The sequence below is a fragment of the Chiloscyllium plagiosum genome, chromosome 26 (assembly GCF_004010195.1).
Source record: "Chiloscyllium plagiosum isolate BGI_BamShark_2017 chromosome 26, ASM401019v2, whole genome shotgun sequence".
NCBI classification, from domain to species: domain Eukaryota; kingdom Metazoa; phylum Chordata; class Chondrichthyes; order Orectolobiformes; family Hemiscylliidae; genus Chiloscyllium; species Chiloscyllium plagiosum.
Genome location: NC_057735.1, coordinates 43753682 through 43775775, shown reverse-complemented (window position 1 = coordinate 43775775; position 22094 = coordinate 43753682). Strand labels below are relative to the sequence as shown.

Sequence of the window (22094 nt, the reverse complement as noted above, 5' to 3'; positions counted from 1 at the left end):
GCCCAGATGAGTCTCACACTTCTCCATGCCCAGGTGAGTCTGACACTCCTCCGTGCCCAGATGAGTCTCACAGTCCTCTGCGCCCAGGTGAGTCTGACATTGCTCCATTTCCAGGTGAGTCTGACATTGCTTCGTGCCTAGTGAGTCTGACACTGCTGCGTACCCAGGTGAGTCACACACTCCTCCGTGCCCAGGTGAGCCTGACATTGCTCTGTGCCCAGGTGAGTCTCACACTCCTCCATACCCAGGTGAGTCTGACACTGCTCCATGCCCAGGTGAAAGTGAGGACTGCAGATGCTGGAGATCAGAGTTGAAGAGTGTGGTGCTGGAAAAGCACAGCCGGTCAGGCAGCATCCGAGGAACAGGAGAATCAATGATATAGAACATAAACCCTTCATCAAGAAGGAACACTTGTAGAGGGAGGAGAACTTCTTCATGGTAGGCATCCTTGGAAGAGGCTTTGCAGTAAGATTATAATCAACTAGCAGAAAGTGAGGACTGCAGATGCTGGAGATCAGAGTTGAAAAGTGTGGTGCTGGAAAAGCACAGCAGGTCAGGCAGCATCCGAGGAGCAGAAGAGTTGACGTTTGAGCCTCCATGCCCAGGTGAGTCTGACACGGCTCTGTGCCCAGGTGAGTCTCACACTCCTCTATGCCCAGGTGAGTCTGACACGGCTCTGTGCCCAGGTGAGTCTGACATGGCTCTGTGCCCAGGTGAGTCTGACACTCCTCCATGCCCAGTTGAACATCACTGTCTGCCATGTCCACGTACGTCTCACAGTCTAGCCCTCTTCCATACTCCATGCTCCATTGTGCCCAGGTTAGACTCACATCCTGTCCCTGTCTCATGTCCAAGAGAATCTCATACACCACCATGGGCCTCATGCTCCACTATTCCATTGTCACTTCAGCGACAGTCTGCATTGAAACCTGTTTTGAACCAATTCCTGCCTCACACCACCACAATTGCCCCTCTGCCATTTAATTGAGTTTCTAAGTTATTAATTCAAAGTCTGACCTGAGAGTAAAACTACTCAACTTTCCATTTTCACTCTGCGACCACAGATTACAGTACATTGCTCCAAGAACCTCAAATAAACTTTCCACAAATATTTCCCACTCTGTTTGGAAGATATGGATAATAAAAATACTCAGCCAACCATATTACATGAAATACCAAAGAGAGAAATTCACAAGGAATATGTAAACTTTTGTTCAATCTACAAAGAATGAACTCTGAGTCCAGATATGTTCCACCAGACAGTATTGACAGCGTGTACTTTTGGGGGAGATGTACGAGAACAAGAAGAGTTCCTTGTGCTTCACAAATAGATAAGGACAAAATGATGCAATCTTTAACTGAAATACAGATCCAATCATCATTGGGTGACGCAACTTGCATTTTAACAACTGGAACCTAATAGAAGCTGCTTTCATGAGAAAATGTTTCACTTGGCTGGTGATCTATCAAAGCTGAGGATTAAATTAAACAGTTGGCAGATCCCACAGCCCACATATGAATCTATAACTGAGTCACTGTTCAGTCCATCCAAATAAACACGGGATGCTGAGTAAACTCGCACAGTGGAGAATGAGCTGACGTCTCTGCTTGATGATTTGGAGCGGACTTGACTGCAGTCCTTATGGGAAAATGATAAAGAAGGATCATTTCTGCCCGATATTTGATTCATACATACAGCCTACATCAAAATCACAGGTCACTTGGTGCAATGGACCACACAAGTGTTGTCCCCCTTCACCATAGCTTATTCAATGAATTCCCTACAGTGTAGAAGCAGGCCATTCAGCCCATTGAGTCCACACTGACCCTCAGAAGAGCATACAACCCAGACCCACCATAACCCTGTAACCCTGCATTTCCCATGGTTACCTCACCTAGCCTGCCCATCCCTGGACACTAGGGACAATTGAGCATGGACAATCCACCTAACCTGCACATCTTTGCTCTGTGGGAGAAAACCCACGCAGACACAGGGAGAATGTGCAAACTCCACACAGACAGTCACTCATGGGTGGAATCAAACCCAGACCCCTGGAGCTGTGAGGTAGCAGAGCTAGCCACTTGTCCCACTGTAATCCTTCTATTTCCTTCTCCTACATGTATGCATCCAGCTTCCCCTTAACAATAACAACAACAACTTGTATTGAAAATGGCGCAGTGCAGCTCAGGCATTTGCCTAGGCCATGAAACATCTGCACATACAGTTCAGCGTAAGCAACCATTATCTCCAATACCTGAGCGACAATTTAAATTGTTAGGGTTGGAAGTATTCGGCTTTGAATCACACCTAAATGCGTTTTCAGTGCGAAATCTGACCTCTGAGGCTCAAATGAAATTTAAAGTCTGTGGTGAGTAACTCACCTCCTGACTCTCCAAAGCCGGTTCATCACCTACAACACTCAAGTAAGGTGTATGGTGGAATATTCCCCACTTGCCTCCAAAAATACTCAAGAAGGTTGACACCATCCAGGATAAAGCAGCCCACTTGATTGGCACCACATCCACAAATGTCCATTCTCTCCACCACTGTTGCTCAGTAACAGCACTGTGTACCATCTGATGAGTATATTTTATTCTGACATATCTTTGGGAGTCTGAATATCCCTGGGCGTGAAGACATTTTCTTCTAAGATCTAGCTAGTAAAGTTGATTGATTTCCAAATGGGGTTTAACATAATACCCAGTTGAGGATTGATGCTAACAATGAATTTAACTGAATAAGTTTATTTTGCCTAGGATTAAAGATACCAGAACCATAAAGCACACTACAAAGTTGACAAGAAAATAATTAAACATATTTCAATGATTTGGTTCAGTGGCAATGTGTTTGCCTCCGGGTTAGATGATTAGCTTGGGTTAAAGTACCATTCCAGAGATTGGACCCAAACATCTGTGCCAACACCTCAATGTAGTAGCAAATGGAGGTCATAGAGTCATAGAGATTACAGCATGGAAACAGACCCTTCGGTCCAACCCGTCCATGCCGACTAGTTCTGGACTCCCCGACCCCAGGGAAAAGACTTTGCCTATTTACCCTATCGATGCCCCTCATAATTTTGTAAACCTCTATAAGGTCACCCCTCAGCCTCCAACATTCCAAGGAAAACAGCTCCAACCTGTTCACCCTCTCCCTATAGCTCAGATCCTCCAACCCTGGCAGGTTCTCCCAGGATGAGGCTATCCCATTGCACTCCGGGTGTGCTGACGCCTGTGATGTCCCCAAATGCGGGATACCTGATTGCAACATTTGTATAGGTAGATTAGCTAATTTGGCTGGACAGTTAGCTTGCAATACAGAGTAATATCAACAGTGGGGGTTTAGTTTCTGCCCTTGCTGAGGTTACCATGAAGGACTCTCCTGTTGCTTGAGATGTTAGATTAGATTAGATTACTTATAAAGATTATGATCATTATCTATGATGTGGTGACTCTTAGATTAAAACACCATCTCTCTATTAGCAGGACTATGGTGACTTCACCTTTATAGTACACAAGGATCAGTGCTGTTTTTCATCATTTATATAAATGATTTGGATGTGAACATAGGAATTATGGTTATTAAATTTGCAGATGACACCAACATTAGAGGTGTAGTGGACAGCGAAGAAGGTTACTTCAGAGTACAACGGGATCTTGATCAGATGGGCAAATGGGCCGAGTAGTGGCAGATGAATTTTAATTTAGATAAATGTGAGGTGTTGCATTTTGAAAAGGCAAATCAGGGCAGGACTTACACACTTAATGGTAAGGTCTTGAGGAGTGTTGCTGAACAAGGAGATGTTAAAGTGCAGGTTCATAGCTCCTTGAAGTGGAGTCGCAGGTAGATAGGATAGTGAAGAAGATGTTTGGTATGCTTTCCTTCATTGGTCAGAACATTGAGTACAGGAGTTGGGAGGTCATGTTGTGGCTGTACAGGACATTGGTTAGGCCACTTTTGGAAAATTGCATTCAATTCTGGTCTCCTTCTTATTGGAAGGATGTTGTGAAACTTGAAAGAGTTCAGAAAAGATTTACAAGGATGTTGCCAGGGTTGGAGGATCTGAGCTGTAGGGAGAGGCTGAATATGCTGGGGCCATTTTCCCTGGAGTGTCAGAGACTGAGGGATGACCTTAGAGAGTTTATAAAATCATTAGGGACATGGATAGTGTAAATAGCCAGGGTAAGGGAGTACAAAACTCGAGGGCATAGGTTTAAGTCAAGAGTGTGGTGCTGGAAAAGCACAGCAGATCAGGCAGCATCTGAGGAGCAGGAAAATCAACATTTCGGAAAGATAGGTTTAAGGAGAGAGGGGAAAAAAGAGACCTAAGGGGCAACCTTTTCACGCAAAGGTGGAGCATGTATGGAATGAACTGCCAGAGGAAGTTGTGGAGGATGGTACAATTACAACATTTAAAAGGCATGTGGATGGGTACATGAATAGGGTCAAGTGGGACTAGATTAATGTAGGATATCTGGTCGACATGGACTAGTTGCACCAAAGGGTCTGTTTCCATGTTGTACAATTCTATTACTCTATGACTCTATACTGAATGCCTCACTGTCAGTGGCCATATTATTCAGATGAGACACTAAACCAGGCACTGACTGCCCTCGCAGGTAAGTGTAAAAGATTGCAAGAAAGTAGGTATGTTCTTCCAGCCAGCATTTATCCCTTAATCAACCATCACTAAAACAAACTATCTGCTCATTAACTTACTGATATTTGTAGGACCTAGTTGTGTGTAAGCCTATATAAGGAACAGTGACTACACATCAAAACTATTACATTGCTTATAAAGCACTTTGGGACTTTTTGGGTTGAGAAAGATTCTGTAGAGGAAGTTCTATTTCTTTCTGGACAATATTAGCCTTGCCTTCCTGATAAACCTTAAAATTATAATAATAGTTTTACCAAATCACAGGATATGTTTATCCTGTTTATTTGTTTATAATTAGTGATAATTATAATTAGTTTATAATTAGTGAATTCTTCCATATCATGTAGCCTTATGAAATAGGAGCAGGAGTGGGTCTTCTGGCGCATCAAGCCTGTAAAGGACAGAGTCAAAACATAACAAGGGCTGATCCAGGATTTGAACCCAGGCCTCTCTCACACACTCCCTACATTCACCCAAGGCAGGGATTATACCTCTAGATCAATGAGCCAGTACCTTGTTCAAAATGGTTAGCTCTGGCTGAACAAAAACAGCTGAATTCCTCTTTAGAACATAAAACTTCGAACAGTACAGCACAATACAGGCCTGTTGGCCCTTGATGATGTGCCGACCTTTTATCCGAGTCTAAGATCAAACTAACCCACATACCCTTCATTTTACCATCATCCATGTTCCTATCCAAGAGTCGTTTAAGCGTCCCTAAATGTATTTGACTCTACTCCCACTGCTGGCAGTGCATTTCACACACCCACCACTCTCTGTGTAAAGAACCTACCTCTGACATCTCCCCTAAATGTTCTTCCAGTCACCTTACAGTTATGCCCCCTCATGATAGATATTTCCACACTGGGAAAAAGTCTTTGGCTATCTACTCTATTTATGCCTCTCATTTGAAAATGTGTTGCTGGAAAAGCGCAGCAGGTCAGGCAGCATCCAAGGAACAGGACAATCGACGTTTCGGGCCCGAAACGTCGATTCTCCTGCTCCTTTGATGCTGCCTGACCTGCTGCGCTTTGCCAGCAACACATTTTCAGCTCTGATCTCCAGCATCTGCAGTCCTCACTTTCTCCTTATTCGTTTCATCCTCATGTACACCTCTATCAAGTCACCTCTCATCCTTCTTTGCTCCAATGAAAAGATAATCGTCAAATGAGCAGCAATCTCTTCCCTTGCTTCCTGTAGTAAAGTTGGGTATGTCCCGTCTGGCCCAGGGGACTTATCCATCAGGTTTTTCAAAATTTCCAACATGTCCTCCTTCCTAACGTCAATCTGTTTGAGCTTGTCAGTCTGTTTCACACTGTCCTCACAAATGACAAGGTCATTCTCACTAGTGAATACTGAGGCAAACTATTCATTAAAGACCTCCCCTACCTCCTCCAGGAACAAATTGCCTCCACTATCCCTGATCGGCCCTAACCTCACTCTGGTCATCCTCTTGTTCCTCACATAAGTGTAGAATGCCTTGGGGTTTTCCCTAATCCTACCTGCTAATGCCCCCTTCCAGCTCTCTTAAGTCCATTCTTCAGTACCTTCCTGGCTACCTTGTAACCTTCTAGAGCCCTGTCCGACCTTTGCCTCCTCAACCTTAAGTGAGCTTCCTTCTTCCTCTTGACAAGATGTTCCACATTCCTTGTCACCCAAGATTCCTTTACCCCACCATCCCTTCCTTGCCTCAGTGGGACAAACCTATCCAGCACTCGCAGCAAGTGCTCCCTAAACAACCTCCACATTTCTGTCATGCATTTCCCTGAGAATATCTGCTTCCAATTTATGCTCCACAGTTTCTGCCTAATAGCATTGTAATTTCCCCTCCTCCAATTAAATACTTTCCCATACTGTTGCTGCTATCCCTCTCCATGACTATAGCAAAGGTTAGGGAGTTATGATCACTATCACTGAAATGCTCTCCCACCGGGAGATTTGACAGCTGACCTGGTTCATTGCCAAGCACCAAATCCAATATGGCCTCTCCTCTACATATTGAGTTAGGAATCCTTCCTGGACATATCTGACAAAATCTGCTCCATCCAAACTATTTGCACTGAGGAGGTTCCAATCAACAGTAGGGAAGTTGAAGTCACCTATGACAATAATCCTGTTACGTCTGCACCTTTTCACAATCTGCCTCCCAACCTACTCCTCTGTGTCCCTGCTGCTGGAGATGGGTCTATAGAAAACTCCCAATAATGTGACTGCTCCATTCCTGTATCTGATTTTCACCCATATTGACTCTGTAGACAAACCCTCCTCGACGACCTCCCTTTCTGTAGCTGTGATACTGTCCCTGATTAGCAATGCCACTCCCCCACCTCTTTTACCTCCCTGTTCCTTTTGAAACATCTAAACCCCGGAACATCGAACAACCATTCCTGCCCCTTAGATTTCCAGGTCTCTGTAATGCCCCACAACGTTGTAGCTCCAAATACTGATCCATGCTCAAAGTTCATCAGCCTTATTCATGACACCTCTTGTGCTAAAAGAGACACATTTCAGCCTATCGCACTGACTGCAAATTTGCCCTATCAACTGTCTATCCTTTAAGGTCTTAATCTTGAGCCTTTGTTACAAAACATAAACAGAAGCTGTGGGCTGTAAGTATCTTGTGTTTGCATCTGAGGAGTGTTAGATATGTATTCTGTTAGCTTAACTCAGTTGGGTGCTGCAAACAGGAATTAATTTTAACCTCAAAATGTGGAAGAGCAAGGAGAAAGAATCCAAAAGATTTCCAATTGTACTCCTGGCTGGAACTGACCTGCAGCATTTTCTGTTTTTATGACTTAAAAATAGTCATTGATTTCTTTGTTAATTGCGGGACATTGTCATGCTCCAATTAGTTGCATATTACCTAAAGAACATAGTGACTACATCTCAATATGTTGCCTAAATAAACCTTGAAATGCCCTAAGGTCATGAGAAATTCAGCAGAAATGAAAGCCTTTAATTTCATTAAGGTACCCATGTGTGTATACATGTGACTGTGTGCAAGTATGTGTAACTATGTGCATGTTTACTAGCTCTATCCTTTATGTCAAAGGGAATGGCATATAAAATAAGGATGTCTTGCTAAAATTATGATAAGGAGGTGCCGGTGTTGGACTGGGGTGGACAAAGTTAAAAATCACACAACACCAGGTTATAGTCCAACAGGTTTATTTGGAAGCACTAGCTTTCGGGGCACTGCTCCTTCTTCAGGTAATTAATTACCTGATGAAGGAGTAGCACTCTGAACGCTAGTGCTTCCAAATGAACCTGTTGGACTATAACCTAGTGTTGTGTGATTTTTAACTTTGCTAAAATTATACAAGGCACTAGTTAGACCACAGCTGGAATACTGTGGATACTTTGATCACCTTATCTAAGGAAAGGTGTACCAGCATTGCTGGTAATTCAGAAAATGTTCATTAGGGTGATCCTGGGTACGGAGGGATTGTGTTATGAGGAGCGATTGAGTCATTGGGCCTGTACTCTTTGGAGTTTAGAAGAATAAGGCCTTATTATTGAGACATAAGGATTCTCAGGGGACTTGACAGGACAGATTTGAAAAGGTTATTTTCCCTTCTGGGCATAAAGGATCATCTCAGAATTTAAACAGAAAGGAGGAAGAATTTCTTCTCTCAGAGAGAAGTGAATCTGTGGACTTCTTTTAGAAGGCCGGGTCATTAAGTATATTAAAGGCTGAGATAGACAGATTGGTAATCAGTAAGGGAATTGAGGGTAACGGGAATAAGACATTAAAGTGGAGTTGAGGATTATTCTATCAGCCATAATCTCATTGAATGGCAGAGCAGACGCGATGGGCTCCTGATCGTGCCTCAGGGATTAGCGCAGGATCCACTGCTTTTTTGTCACCTATCAAATGATTTGGATGTGAATATAGGAGGTATGGTTAGTAAATTTGGTAATGACACAAATAATTAGTAAATTTGAAAATGACATATGGTATTGACAGGTTCCTGTAGCCTGTTCCAGGCGGAAAACTTTGATTTGGATTTTATCCACTGTTTACATGATTTCCAAGATTGTGCTCTCTTTCTAGATGGAGTCTGCAATGCAGCAGATGTTGTCATCACTGCAGTGTGAGCACCAGTGATGTTGGCTGCAGTTCAAACTTGCTCGAGGAGATCAATAACCCCTTTCAAAGGCTGTCCTCAAATTCTGCAGCAGTGATCGGCAATGTCAGAATGACCCTTTCCTGAAACTCAACATTGCTTTAAGATATACTTTGATATTAGCACAACACTGAGAACGTTTACACCTATATTGGTGTCATTACCAAATGTACTAACCATACCTCCTATATTCACATCCAAATCATTTAGACAGATGACAAAAAAGCAGTGGATCCAGCAGCAACCCCTGCGGCACTCCACTGGTCACAGGCTTCCAGTCCGAAAAACAACCCTCCACCACCATCCTCTGTCTCCTACCTTTGAGCCAATGTTGTCTCCAATTGGCTAGCCCTTCATGGATTCCATGTGATCTAATCTTACTAACCACTCTACAGTTCTGCCTTCATCAACCCTCGTTGTCACCTCTTCAAAAAACTTAATCAAGTTAGTGAAACATGATTTCCCACGCTCAAACTCATGCTGGCTATCCCAAATCAGTCCTTGTCTTTCCAAACGCATGTAAATCCTGTGCCTCAGAATCCCCTCAGGCTCACCGGTGTATAGTTCCCTAGCTTTTCCTTTATGCATTTTAAGACCTCAGTCACGTCCTCTTCTTGAATTCTTTTCAAGGCATCACTATCTATTTTCCCCAAGTTCCTAACTTCCATGTCATTCTTCACAGTAAATACTGACGCAAACTATCCATCCAGTATCTCACCCATCTCCTACGTTCCACACATAGATGGCTACATTGTTCTTTAAGGCACCTTACTCTTTGTTATTATTCTTTGCCCTTAATACATTAATGGAATCTCTTTTGATTCTCCTTAACTATTTGCCAAAACTATCTCATATCCTCTTTTTGCCCTCCTGGTTTACCTTAAAAGTATAGTCCTACTCTAGATCAGAGTGGTGCTGGAAAAGCACAGCAGTTCAGGCAGCATCCGAGGAGCAGGAAAATCGACGTTTCGGGCAAAAGCTCTTCATCAGGAATACAGGCAGAGAGCCTGAAGCGTGGAGAGATAAGCTAGAGGAGGGTGGGGGTAGGGAGAAAGTAGCATAGAGTACAGTCTGGTGGTGTGGGAGCGGCGGTGGAGGAGGCCCAGGACCTCCATGTCCTTGGCAGAGTGGGAGGGGGAGTCGAAATGTTGAGCCACGGGGCTGTTTGGTTGATTGGTGCGGGTGTCTCGGAGGTGTTCCCTAAAGCGCTCTGCTAGGAGGTGTCCAGTCTCCCCAATGTAGTGGAGTCCGCATCGGGAGCAACGGATACAATAAATGATATTAGTGGATTTGCAGGTAAAACTTTGATGGATGTGGAAAGCTCCTTTGGGGCCTTGGATGGAGGTGAGGGAGGAGGTGTGGGCGCAGGTTTTACAGTTCCTGCGGTGGCAGGGGAAAGTGCCAGGATGGGAGGGTGGGTCGTAGGGGGGCATGGACCTGTCCAGGTAGTCACGGAGGGAACGGTCTTTGCGGAAGGCGGAGAGTGGTGGGGAGGGAAATATATCCCTGGTGGTGGGGTCTGTTTGGAGGTGGCGGAAATGTCGGCGGATGATTTGGTTTATGCGAAGGTTGGTAGGGTGGAAGGTGAGCACGAGGGGCGTTCTGTCCTTGTTGCGGTTGGAGGGGTTGGGTCTGAGGGCGGAGGTGCGGGATGTGGACGTGATGCGTTGGAGGGCATCTTTAACCACGTGGGAAGGGAAATTGCGGTCTTTAAAGAAGGAGGCCATCTGGTGTGTTTTATGGTGGAACCGCTCCTCCTGGGAGTTGATACGGCGGAGGCGGAGGAATTGGGAATATGGGATGGCATTTTTGCAAGAGGTAGGGTGGGAAGAGGTGTAATCCAGGTAGCTGTGGGAGTCGGTGGGTTTGTAGAAAATGTCAGTGTCTAGTCGGTCGTCACTGATGGAGATGGAGAGGTCCAGGAGGGGGAGGGAGGTGTCAGAGATGGTCCAGTTAAATTTAAGGTCAGGGTGGAATGTGTTGGTGAAGTTGATGAATTGCTCAACCTCCTCGCGGGAGCACGAGGTGGCGCCAATGGAGTCATCAATGTAGTGGAGGAAGAGGTGGGGAGTGGTGCCGGTGTAATTACGGAAGATGGACTGTTCTATGTAGCCAACAAAGAGACAGGCATAGCTGGGGCCCATACGGGTGCCCATGGCTACCCCTTTGGTCTGGAGGAAGTGGGAGGATTCGAAGGAGAAATTGTTAAGGATGAAGACCAGTTTGGCCAAATGAATGAGAGTGTCGGTGGAAGGGTACTGTTGGGGACGTCGGGAGAGGAAGAAACAGAGGGCTTGGAGGCCCTGGTCATGGCGGATAGAAGTGTAGAGGGATTGGATATCCATGGTGAAGATGAGGCATTGGGGGCCGGGTATACTCCTACTTCCCTTATATTCCTCCAGGGATTCACTCAATTCCAGCTGTCTGTCCTGATATATGCTTCCTTCTTTTTCTTGACCAGATGTTCACCCCATGTCCCACAAGTGAATAAAAAAATTCTCAATTATGTAATGCAGCCAAGGCAATCTGCAGCAGATAGAGCAGCAAATACTAGCCCTGTACTGTACAGTCATAAGATCCCTACAGTGTGGAAACAGGCCCTTCAGCCCAACAAGTCCGCACTGACCCTCCAAAGAGTAACCCACTCAAACCCATTCCCCTACCCTATATTTACCCCTGAGTAATGCACCTAACCTACCCATCCCTGAACACTGTGGGCAATTTAGTACGGCCAATTCACTTAACGTGCACATCTTTGGTCTGTAGGAGGAAACCGGAGCACCCGAAGGAAATCCATGCAGACACGGGGAGAATGTGCAAACTCCAGACAGACAGTCGCCCGAGGCTGGAATCAAACCCGGGTCCCTGGCGCTGTGAGGCAGCAGTGCTAACCACTGTACTGCCAGTCCCAGGCAAAAACAGGGTGGTAACTCAATAAGTGACAAGTTATCAATTAGCAAGCTTTTCATTGCTGGTAGATAAAAAACAACAACAATAAAAGGGAGTGGCTGTTTTATGGGAAGCTGCTGAGAGACTTTAACACAGATGAGTTGGATTTTCTCAAATGCCGCAGAATAAGCATCAGCCATCTGGGATCAATAACTCACCCTGTCCCTGCCTTTATACTGTATTTGGTCAAAAGCTGATATATGTCTCACTCTCGCCCATTCTGAGAGGTCCATTTCTCTCTTCATAGACAGTGGCTGACCTGCCCTATTTTTTCAGAACGTCTGTATTTTCACCTTAGGTTTTCCAGCATCACAGGACCTTGCTTTACAACTTCATAATCCAAGTGTCTGTTTAGGGCAATGTTATAAACTGGATTTATCAATCAGAGAAATTCAAAAGCTTCATCATTGCTTTTATTATTCGGCCATTAGCCCTGCTGCGTGAAGACCTTTATAAATCATAAAGCAGTTATAAAAAATAAACAAGTGATTCAGGCCACCAGCGCCAGGTCATACCCATAAAGCAGCATGTGATGCTGAGTCATGGACTGGAAGGTCCCAGACTCTGTGTTAACACATCTAATAAACATATTGTAGCAAGTCATTATGCTGCATGGTTGTTTTTGTTTGTCTGTATTTTCTATTTCACGTCAATGTATTCCTGAGTGCAGTAATAGTTACGCAGCCATCCAATATAAGATAATCAGTTGAGTTCATTTGTGCTTTCTATGTGATGCATACATTCAAAGGCATGAAGTTGTTCTTTGCAAACAAAAGGAATCTGTTCAAGCCTTGCACTTTATTGGATTACCCCGGAACCTGGGGAACTGCTTAGAATTAGAATCCCTACACTGTGGAAACAGGCCCTTCAGCCCAACAAGTTCACACTGACCCTCCAAAGAGTAACCCACCCAGACCAATTCCGTTACCCTATATTTACTCCAACTAATAACCTAACCTCTGGGAAATTTAACACAGCTAATTCACTTAACCTGCACATTTTTGGATCATGGCATGAAACCGGAACATCCAGAGGAGACCCACACAGACATGGGGAGAATGTGCAAACTCCATACAGGCAGTCATCCAAGGCTGGAATCAAACCCAAGTCCCTGGCGCTGTGAGGCAACAGTGCTAACCATTGAGCCACTGTGCTGCTCTAGTCCCCTGTTGCTTTCTCTGGCAATGCCTTGACCAATCAAAGTTGCCTTGCCAACCAATGATCATTCCCCTTCCTCCTGTAATATAGATTGTTGTTGTTTGAAATTTCTTGTGCTTATGCTGGATGTGTACAAGATGGAATCCTGAGACAATGAGTCTTTTTTTAGCAAAATCCCAGTGTTTATTTACAGGAATTCACTGTTGATCCGATATTGGACATTTGATAAACAGAATGATAATTTAGCTTAAGTGGAGGAGCTTTGAGGAATGATGGTGAGGTAGAGCTGACCTTTGTCACTGTACATGTCATAGAGTCATACAGCTGTACAGCACGGAAACAACCCATCCATGCTGACCAGATATCCCAACCTAATCTAGTCCCATTTCCCAACACTTGGCACATAAATCTCCAAACCCTTCCTATTCATATACGCATCCAACGCCTTTTAAATGTTGTAATTGTACCAGCCTCCACCACTTCCTCTGGCAGCTCATTCCATATATGCAACGCCCTCTGTGTGAAAAAGTTGCACCTTAGGTCCCTTTTAAATTTTTCCTCTCTCACTTTAAACCTCTGCCCTCTAGTTCTAGACTCCCCCACCGGAAAGAAAAGACATTGTGAATTTACTCTATCCATGCTCCTCATGAATTTATAAACCTCTATAAGGTCTCCCCTCAACCTCCAAAGCTCCAGGGAAAACAGCCCCAGCCTATTCAGCCTCTCCCTACAGCTCAAACCGTCCAACCCTGGTTATATCCTTTTAAATCTTTTCTGAACCACAACATCCTTCTGGTAGGAGGGAGAACAGAATTGCACACAATATTCCAACAGTGGCCTAACCAATGTCCTGTACAACCACAAAATGACCTCCCAACTCCTATACTTAATACTCTGACCAATAAAGGAAAGCATACCAAACCCCTTCTTCACTATCCTATCTACCTGCGACTCCACTTTCAAGGAACTATGAACCTGCACTCCAAGGTCTCTTTGTTCAGCAACACTCCCTAGGACCTTACCACTAAGTGTATAAGTCCTGTCCTGATTTGCCTTTCTAAAATGCTGCACCTTGTATTTACCTAAATTAAACTCCATCTGCCATGCCTCGGCCCATTGGCCCATTTGATCAAGATCCCGTTGTACTCTGAGGTAACCTTCTTTGCTGTTCACTGTACTGTCAATTTTGGGGTCATCTGCAAACTTACAAACTTTACCTCCCGTGTTCACATCCAAATCATTTATATAAATGATGAAAAGTAGTGGACCCAGCACCGATCCTTGTGGCACTCCACTGGTCACAGGCCTCAGTCTGAAAAGCAACTCTCCACCACTGTCTGTCTTCTACCTTCGTGTCAGTTGTGTTCCAAATAGCTGGTTCTCCCTGTATTCCATGAGATCCAGCCTTGCCAAACACTCTCCCATGGGGAACCTTTTCAAATGCCTTTCTGAAGTCCATACAGATCATGCCTACCGCCCTACCCTCATTAATCCTCTTCATTACTTGTTCAAAGAACTCAATCAGTTTCATGAAATGTGATTTCTCACACACAAAGCCATGTTAACTATCCCTAATCAGTCCTTGCCTTTCCAAATGCATGTAAATTCTGTCACTCAGGGTTCCCTCCAACAACTTGCCCACCACCGATATCAGGCTCAATGGTCTATAGTTCCCTGGCTTGTCTTTACCACCTTTCGTAAACAGTGGCATCACATTAGCCAACCTCCAGTCTTCCAGCACCTCATCTGTGACTATTGATGATACAAAATATCTCAGCAAGAGGCCTAGCAATCACTTGCCTAGCTTACCACAGAGTTCTAGGGTATATCTGATCAGATCCTGGGGATTTATTCAGTTGTATGTATTTTAAGACATTCAGCACCTCCTCCTCTGTAATATGGACATTTTTCAAGATGTCACCATCTATTTCCCTGCATTCTATATCTTCCATATCCTTCTCCACAGTAAATACTCATTTACTCATTTAGTCTCTCCCCCATCTTCGGTGGTTCCATACATAGGCTGTCTTGCTGATCTTTGAGGGACCCTATTCTCTCCCTAGTTACCCATTTGTCTTTAATGTATTTATAAAATCCCTTTGGATTCTCCTTAATCCTATTTACCAAAGCTCTCCCATGTCCCCTTTTTGCCCTTCTGATTTCCCTCTTAAGTATACTCCTACTGCCCTTATACTCTTCTAAGGATTCACTTGATCTATCCTGTCTATACCTGACATATTAGATTAGATTACTTACAGTGTGGAAACAGGCCCTTCGGCCCAACAAGTTCACACCGCCCCGCCGAAGCGCAACCCACCCATACCCCTACATGTACCCCTTATCTAACACTACGGGCAATTTAGCATGGCCAATTCACCTGACCTGCACATCTTTGGACTGTGGGAGGAAACCGGAGCACCCGGAGGAAACCCACGCAGACACGGGGAGAACGTGCAAACTCCACACAGTCAGTCGCCTGAGGCGGGAATTGAACCCGGGTCTCTGGCTTTGTGAGGCAGCAGTGCTAACCACCGTGCCACTGTGCCACCCCTATGCTTCCTTCTTTTTCTGAACCAAACCCTCAATTTCTCTAGTCATCCAGCATTCCCTACACCTACCAGCCTTGCGTATCACTCTAACAGAAATATGCTGTCTCTGGACTCTCATTGTCTTATTTTTGAAGGCTTCCGATTTTCCAGCCATTCCTTTACCTGCAAACATCTACGTGAAAATCAACTTTTGAAAGTTATTGCCTAATACTGTCAAAATTGACTTTCCTCCAATTTAGAACTTCAATGTTTAGATCCGGTCTCTCCTTCTGCATCACTATTATTATGGTCGTATTTAAAATTATGGTCACTGCCCCAAAGTGCTCCCCCACTGACACCTCAATCACCTGCCATGCCTTATTTCCCAAGAGTAGGTCAAACTGTATCTCTGCATGATGGTGTTATAAGGTAGAATGTAAATAAGAAATAGGAGGACCATAAGAATTGATCCTTGTGTGTCACCAGTGTTAACAGAGCAGGGACAAAAACATGATCTTTGTGAGACAGCTAAGACTGGAAACAGATGACAGTTGTCTTGTTTATGTACACAGTAGTAGAGAGGGGAAAGTGAGGACTGCACCTCCTGGAGATTAAAGTTGAGAGAGTGGTGCTGGAAAAACACAGCAGGTCAGGCAGCATCTGAGGAGCAGGAGAGTCAACATTTCAGGCAAAAGCCCTTCATCAGCAATCCCTGATGAAGGGCTTTTGCCCGAAACGTTGACTCTCCTGCTCCTTGGATGCTGCCGGACCTGCTGTGTTTTTCCAGCACCACACTCTTGATAATAGAGAGACATCAGAGGAGCGGGATGGTGCAGTAAATGCTTTAATAGTTTTAGTTTTCCCTTGTCGCAGTCACAGAAGATATCATCTATGAGACAGATCCATGTGAATCTTATTCTATCTGCTAAACATGATAGGTGTCATATGATATGCGAATCATAGAATTCCTACAGAAAGAAGCTATTTGACCCATCAAGTTCTCACTGACTCTCTGAAGAGCATCCCATCCAGATGCTATCCCTGTGACCCCCATTTCCCATGGCTAGACTACCTAGCTTGCACATCCCTGGAAACTATGGGGCCATTTGCCATGGCCAATCCATCCAACCTGCACAGCTTTGGACTGGGAGGAAACCCGTGCAGACACTGGGAGAATGTGAAAACCTCCTCACAAACAGTCTGGAATCAAACCCAGGTCCCTGGTGCCATGAGGCAGCAATGCTAATCATTGAGCCACCTGGCACTGAGGTAGCAGTGTTAACCGCTGAACTGCCCAATATTCCTACAGGTCTACCTGGCAATTTGTGGGAGCACGAATTCAGGCTTGATTGATACCATGTGAAAGCAATCACCTCCTAAAGGGCTAAACTCTATCTGTAGGCAGAAAGTTAACTTTGACCAGTGATAAAATAGCTGTAAGAGGTTCAGAGAGAGCAGGTTCTCTGGTGCAATGTTGGATGTCCAGGTGACTATGTACATGGCACCGGGCAAGCTGATTTCCTGGCCACAGCTCATGGTGCCCTGAATGCCAGGGAGCATCAGGTGATGAGTGAACTCAGTCTGTGTGGGAATACAGGCAGCAGAATTATGGATGAAGTCAAATTTACAGAGGGCACAAAACAGGAGGAGGGCCAGGAGAGCATGGGAATTGAGTCCCGAGGTAACCAGTATTTGAATGCAACAGATAATTAAAAAGACTTAATGTGGACATATTAACATTTGTCATAATTTTACAAATCATATTCACAATTGGCAGGGGTAGTTTCTCCACTGTTTCTGGGATCTCTAACTATGAACAGCAAATTAAGCACATCGCCTCTGTCTGTACGGATAGTCTTTTACCATTCTCCGGTTGCTGCATAATACTCACATGTAGGGAGTATTCCTCCTCATTAGCCCAGGTGCAGTCAGATTTACTGGTTGTCCTGTTGAGACCAGTGAACTCAGCAGAGCTTGGGGATCAGAGCTGCATTTTCTGCTTTGCCTAGCTGGTTGACACAACAAGTGGTGTACTTAGCGAGTAAGGCTCAGGGGAACTTTCTTTAGATAATCCCCATGAACCACTGGCAACATGTGTGGTACTAAATATAGTCATAAGGTGAATTGGATTGCTTTAAAAGCCAATCTCTGCAACAATGTAAAATGATTTTTGTTTTCTGGTATATTGTGTGATAACATCAGGTCAAAGTCATAGCTGGGTGGAGTCACAGAATACTTTGACCCTGTAATCTCCTTCTACAAATAATTTGCAAATTGATTATGCCCTGTAAAATAACTGCACAGAGGCCAGTATCCTGTCACCCAAGTCACACCTTTATTGACAGGTCTACATTGCATGGACCAGCCAGCTCAGATCCAATCCCTAGAATGAGGAGACTCTGAATATCCTGTGTGTGGGCGGCACGGTGGCACAGTGGTTAGCACTGCTGCCTCACAGCGCCAGAGACCCCGGTTCAATTCCCGACTCAGGCGACTGACTGTGTGGAGTTTGCACACTCTCCCCGTGTCTGCGTGGGTTTCCTCCGGGTGCTCCGGTTTCCTCCCACAGTCCAAAAGATGTGCGGGTCAGGTGAATTGGCCATGCTAAATTGCCCATAGTGTTAGGTTAAAGGGGTAAATGTAGGGGTATGGGTGGGTTGCGCTTCGGCGGGTCGGTGTGGACTTGTTGGGCTGAAGGGCCTGTTTCCACACTGTAAGTAATCTAATCTAATCTAATGATATCTGTCAGCCAGGGCTCCCTGGTCAGCTCTGGTTAACAACCCCAATCAGGGACCTCATAGTTAATGAGATCTACCTGGTCCTCATTCCAATCACAGTGGAACTAACAATCAAAGGATGTAATTAAAGGGGTACCAGCCCAGACTGAAAATTTACAGCAGGTACTGGATTAAATGACAATCTGAAATTTGTGTTTAAATTTATTGATTCTGCAAAAAGATTTGAGAGTAAGCTTAGTATACGTTGAGGACAAGCCTCAAAAATTATGTGTCCAAGTGTGATCTCTGTTTGATTTGGTAGTTTAAGTAACAACCTCCCACTCCCAGCCCATCCCAAGCCCAGGCTCAGGAATGAAAGAACACAAATTGGAGATGTAGTGGACAGCAAAGAAGGTTAACTCAGATTACAACAGGATCTTGATCAGATGGGCCAATGGGCTGAGGAGTGGCAGATGGAGTTTAATTTAGATAAACATGAGGCGCTGTATTTTGGAAAGGCACATCAGGGCATGATTTATGCACTTAATAGTAAGGACCTAGGGAGTGGACCATACCATTAAGTGGAAAGATTTAACAGCCCTTTAGGTTTGTCTAATATATCGCGTCAGTTGTATGACACTGTGATGTTTTATTTATAAACTCTGCGTCATATGTACCTGCCCCACTAGCTCTGAAAGCTTGTACTTTCAAATAAACCTGTTGGACTATAACCTGGTGTCATGTGATTTTTAACTTTGTCCACCCCAGTCCAACACTGGCACCTCCACAAACTGTATCTAGTTGTGGGGATCAGTACTAGGGCGTTTCCCATTTACAATCTACATAATTGACATGGATGCAGGAGCTAAATGTATGGCAACTAAATTTGCCAATGACACCGCACTGGGTAGGAAAGGTAGGTTATCAAGAAAAGGCAATGTATCTGCACAGGAATAGAGACAGTGAGTTGGCAAAGACATTGGCAAGTGGAGTATCACAAGGATAAATGTGATCCTGTCCACTTTGGCAGGAAGAATAGAAAAGCAGACTATTATTTAAATCGGGATAGATTGCAGAAAGTGAAGGCACAAAGGGATTTGGATGTCCTGGTACGTGAATCATAAAAAGTTAGTTTGCAGGGGCAGTAGGTTATTAGGAAGGCAAATGAAAGTTGATACTTATTGCAAGAAAAAAATCAATATTAAAGTGGGAATGTTTTCTTGCACCTGTACAGAGCACTGAAATACCGTGCAGGTGCAGATAAGAAAACAGGATTGAGACGACATCCAAAATCTTATTGAATGGCAGAGCAGTCTCGAGGGGCTGAATGGCCTAATTCTGCCCCTAAATCCTAGCTTGTATCCAACATCACTAAAGATAGATGATCACTATTGTATTGTTGGTTTTGAAGTCTTGCTCTAACTTCTGCCACGTTTGTTTAGAATTGGGAAGAGGTCATGGAACATTAGAGTCATAGAGATGTACAGCATGGAAACAGACCCTTCGGTCCAACCTGTCCATGCCGACCAGATATCCCAACCCAATCTAGTCCCGATTTGGAGATGCCGGTGTTGGACTGGGGTGTACAAAGTTAAAAATCACACAACACCAGGTTATAGTCCAACAGGTTTAATTGGAAGCACACTAGCTTTCGGAGCGATGCTCCTTCATCAGGTGATAGTGGAGGCATTGTGTCAACCAGGTTCTATTCATTAACTGCATACTTGCATTGTTTTTTCTTACAAGCCATTTCTGTTCACCATGCAGTTTGCAGATGTACTTCCCTGTGCTCCCTACAATCCACACGATGTGCATTTTGCAGTATACTGTTCAAAGACACATCGATTTTCCTGATCGACAAGTGAAGTTGTCCGACACTCCGTTAGTCTCTCAATCTGACCACACCATTTCCTCACAGCAACCACATATATCCCTTGCCCATGTAAACTGATGTGATATCCACAGCAGCATCCATCCATAATAATCCACATGGTACTGTGAACAAATTGTATCTGATCAGCGTACAATCTTTACATATCACTATCTTTTCATTTACTTCCCAATGCCTATACAATCTGGTACTTCCTGCTCCATTATTAATATCCTTTAGATGTCACCTTGTCCATGGACACGTACCTCACAAGGCTGAGGAGGGTGTTGTGGGTAGTGTCCCCAAACCTTTCCCCCTGTACAAAGGTCATCGGACGGTGTAGGTTTATTGGGAGGATGTAACTGGCCACCTCCTCCAAACAATCTACTCATAGGTCCCCCTCCTTTCAGAGGCCGATTGTTCAGGTTGTACAATATCTGCGGCAGCACTTTGAACAATCCCATTAACATATGATTCAGGGTCAATAATTTAGTTTGCTATTTTAATAACCCATTCATGTGTTCTACAAGACCAGCTGGTGAGGCTAGTAAGGATTGTGGAACATCCAATGTATCTCTTTGTCTACAGTTCAATGCTGCACCTGTTGACCTGTAAAGTGTGAGCCATTGTCTGATTGTATATCTGATGGTTCACCATAGTGGGATATCAATGGTTCGAGATCCTTAACAATGTTATTCTGATTTGCTGTGGTTGTCAGGAAAACTAACAATAACCCAGAGTAGGTGTCCAACATGGTTAACAGATATTGATAATGTTGCTGTAACAGTAATGAGCCAATATTGTCCATCTGCCAGATTTGATCAGGTTATTTTGTGCCATTGACTTTGAACAATCTTTCATATGTGCATCAATGTGCTGCACAGTAATTCCCTTCGCCCATATTTGTTTCCATAGTTCTGTTCCCCACAGGGGCTTTCCACCAATCTTCCAGAATGTGACTGAGAAGTTAGTATCCATATAGCCACAGCCCATGAGTCAGTTTAAATGTACAAACACTGACTCTCTTCTCTCTAGTTGTAGGAAAACAGCTGCGAATTCAGCATACTGGCTCAATCCCTCCATCTCCTTCCCTGCAGATAATCGTCTGTGTGGAGGCTTTAAACGCAGCCGCTCTCCACCGCCTTCCGCCAGCCCTCCAGGTGGCTGATCCAGCAGTGAACCAAACACAGTGACTGGCATCTTCAGGCAGTTGTTTACACGGGACACCCCATTGAACAGGAGATGCAGGTATGTTCAGGTCAGAGATGGTGGGTATTCAGTTATTTGTTCATCGGGTTTGGCAAATAGTTCCTTTCCAATCTCAGCTTGATTGACTATGTACCATTTCTATTTTCAGATTAGATTCCCCACAGTATGCAACAGGCCTTTCTGCCCAACCGGTCCATACCGACCCTCCGAAGAGCAACCCACCCAGACCCATTTCCCTCTGATTAATGCACCTAACACAATTCACCTGACCCGCACATTTTTGGATTGTGGGAGGAATCCCACGCAGACACAGGGAGAATGTGCAAATTGCAAACTCCACACAGACAGTCGCCCGAGACTGGAATCGAACCTGGGACAGTGGTGCTGTGAGGCAGCAGTGCTCACCACTGGGCCACCATGCCGCCCCAATGGAGCTTTGTTGGGCTCGCTATAATGGGTCCCTACACCAGATTACAACCCTGTCAGACTTGGTAACTCAGGTCTGAGGAACACTTTGTTCCAGTAACAGGCCAGAATTTGCTTTTGAAATGTAATGCAAAGCTGCCTCAGTCATCTTTCTGGACCAGAAGCCCCAAAGGTATCGCTTTCCCGTTTTGTCTCTGCCATAAGCTCCACATGGCTACATCTTATACTACTGACATTTGTAATTCAAAGGCAAGGCCAGGTATCTGAGGGGCCAGGGGCAGTGCTAGTGCTACGGCCTCTTCCGCGGCCATCAATGCTCTGTGTTCTTCATCGCCCCATTCAAACTTTGCTTCCTTTTGAGTGATGGCATATCAGTAACATCTGAGTAACAAGTGAGGGACATGTCTGCGCCAACATCCAGGCTGTCCTATAAAATTCTGTGCCTCAGTCTT

The 22094-nt window shown here is 44.6% G+C and overlaps 1 protein-coding gene across 1 annotated transcript in view; it reads right to left on the bottom strand.

Moving 5' to 3' along the window:
• The window catches only part of mical1 (microtubule associated monooxygenase, calponin and LIM domain containing 1), a 119974-nt gene extending 102419 nt beyond the window's left edge, over window positions 1–17555 (bottom strand). Inside the window, exon 1 of the mRNA XM_043717009.1 lies at window positions 17312–17555. The gene's annotated coding sequence lies outside the window, so the exon portion shown is untranslated. The remainder of the gene's footprint in view (window positions 1–17311) is intronic.
• Between the last annotated feature and the right edge of the window lie 4539 nt (window positions 17556–22094).